We start from the raw sequence: 2,984 nt of genomic DNA, 5'->3' as shown, positions 1-2,984 counted from the left end.
CAACAATACTGGGAGACTTTGCCTTGTGACAATGCAGAGAAACTCTGCCTTGCTGTATAATGTTCTTCGCGTGTATAATTTTTCTCTTTACTACTTCTCGAATTTTAAATTTCCATCGTTTATATAAGCCCTGCGAGTGCTGTATGTGGAGGAAGTCGGAGCCAGGGCAGTCAGTTGGGTCCTGTAGGACTTGCTGTTCGCATTGTTATCTGTAGCGTGGTGTCGTTGTCATTTTGTCGAATAAACTGAGTTGTAACCTGGACTTGGCATGCTAGTTTTGGCGTTTGGACTGAACGGTCGCAATGCCTCAGTCTAGTTATACGCTGCAAAAGTTTCTGCCCGCGCCCTCTCTGATGAGAAGACCTGAATGTTTGGCAGTAAGAACGATAAATGTAATGGCAGAGAAAGAGTTCTGTAAGCTATTTAAGGAAGTTGATTTCGCACTCGAAAAGCTTGTTGGTATTGCAAGCAGAAAAGGTAATTTTGTGGATTTTACTTAATTGTAAGGATAGAGCAGGAGCCATTGAACTGACGGACAAATTGTCAAAACATGGCCGCATCAAGGCTGTCCGGCTGTATAAAATGTAGTATGTAGTTGCGGTATTGTTAAACCAGCTCTAACGAACGACACAAATGCAAATGCGGATTTGAATTTGAACAACCGACAGACTCCCACTGCACTCAAAATCCTAATGATCCTAAAGTTATTTTCACAAAACGTATGTGCTGGGCTACACGATAAACTAAAACGGAAAGCAATATTTAACTTCTTTAAACGGAAAAAAGGTGGATATACTGTTTCTCCATGAAACCTACAGTACGCAAGTAACTCAGAACCCGTGGAGGTTCCGCAATCCTGCTCATTCCGCAATCCTGCTCGAGGTTAGTCTGATCGGCCAAAACCACGAACCGGGTTACTGGAAGCTGAACACCACGCTCCTCTTACGGCTTTTGGATTTCGACATCGTATAACAGCAATGATAAAGGAGCTTTATCAAAACTCAAGATGTCGAATAAGCAACAATAAATATTTATCAGGAACTTTTGACATAAGTAGAGGTGTTCGACAAGGCGACCCTCTATCCCCCTCGTTATTCCTGTTGGGCATCGAGTGCCTTGCACGGTTGATAAATGATAAAAAATGAGACTCGGATCGGTGGAATCGACGTACACGGACATCCTCTAAAAGTCTCTCGGCTTGCTGACGACACAATGCTATTTCTGGACGGGAAGCAACATAGCTTCGACTCTCTGTTCACATTGTTACACGCATTCGGTGCGATATCAAGCTGCACGATCAACATGAAGAAATCACATGTGTTCAATTTAGGAAGTCTGCGAACATCGAGAATACGCCCGTACGAACATATGGGTCTACAGTGGCCCCAAGACTACATCACATACCTCGGAGTACGCATACCGACCAACCAGTACAAAAGAACTTTATCTACTGAACATTCCTCCGCTACTCGAAACAATAAAAGTAGTTCTAAATATTTGGCCCGGTAGAAGTCTCACCCTTTATGGAAAGGTTACACTCATAAAAAGCCTTGTTGTCCCCGTCCTGTCGTACAAAGTTGGTGTACTGCCCATCATCTATTCAAAAAGCTGTTTTACAACGGTGGATACAATGCTATTTCGTTTCCTGTGGAATTCTCGATGGAAAAAAGTTGGTAGAAATGTACTGTGCAACGACTCTGCCAAAAGTGGTATACGCATGATTGACGTTGAAGCCTATATGACAGCCATCTGGATGCGCAATCTATCGAAGTTCCTGAATCCGTCTATCACAACTCCTCGAATCTCACCCCAAGGAATAAAGCGTTAACCTCTGTTATTCCATTTAAAACACTCTGATGCTGCTTGGAAACCTGCAAGAAAAGTTTAATGCTCGACAAGCCGACTACCTTCTACACACCACTTCTACACAAGACTACAAAAGCAAATAAAGTTTCGCAACAAACCGCTGTTCATCAAGTCATATTTGGAGTAATGTAGAAACCTGGCTTAAATCTGTGACCCGTCTAAACACACAATTAACTCAGTTGAAAAGTTATTTGGTTTACCGTACACTGAAGGAAAAATGAACGTATTTGCAAACTGTTCTCTTATGTGTGCGCGATTCTTAATTTACCGTTCCAAAGTTTCATCAACACCCCCGCCAAATATTAATCTTTTCCTTCGATATATCAACGAAGTCAAAACCACCGAACGTTATATTGGCAAATCCAAAAACAAAATTTCTGTACATAACGCGAAATGGTCTTTCTGTTGAACTGCATATTTGCGCAACTTTTGTTATTTCCATGGTTTTCCATTAAACCTGGACTTGGCATGGAGTCGTTACTGTTCTGCTAAAGTCGGATTTCTGTTGAGCGAGGTGCGGGTGCACGGCTCGGGACACGTGAGGACGTGCACGTTTTAGAGTCGAGTATACGGCAGGTGGAATCGGGGAACCATCTGCGCCGCACTGATCCGCCCACATTGTTTTACGTGTTTTCGCACTATCTAATTAATTAGATTATACGTTCCCTTACAAAATGACAAAGACATTGGTACAATAACAATGAGGTTATATTTTTTGTATAAAGAGATAAATATAGAACATAAAATATGAGACATATAATCGAGGTGTCGAGAAATAAATGACAAATAACAAGAACAATCGTTTTGGCTTATCAGGCTGAACATAAAAATTATAAATTCTAATATAAGCTATCGTGCCAGACTAAAATGCTGTGCTTTTAATTCTGAGCTATGGGGTGTTTAGACAGGGGTGTTTGATTTTCGAGTAATGACACATGCATTAAATATGAATAATGTCCGATTTAGAAAAAGCATATCCGGCCTCTCCTGCTTATATGACTTAGCTTGTTTACATTATGACGGGTGAAGCTTCCGTAACACATGGAAACGTCAGTAACAAAAAAAGTAAACGTTACAACATTGTCTGCATTATTGTAGCTTAGTTGAATGAATGAATG

This window comes from Ciona intestinalis, chromosome 12, assembly GCF_000224145.3.
Source record: "Ciona intestinalis chromosome 12, KH, whole genome shotgun sequence".
In the NCBI taxonomy this organism is placed as follows: Eukaryota; Metazoa; Chordata; class Ascidiacea; order Phlebobranchia; family Cionidae; genus Ciona; species Ciona intestinalis.
This window is presented reverse-complemented; position numbering follows the sequence as displayed.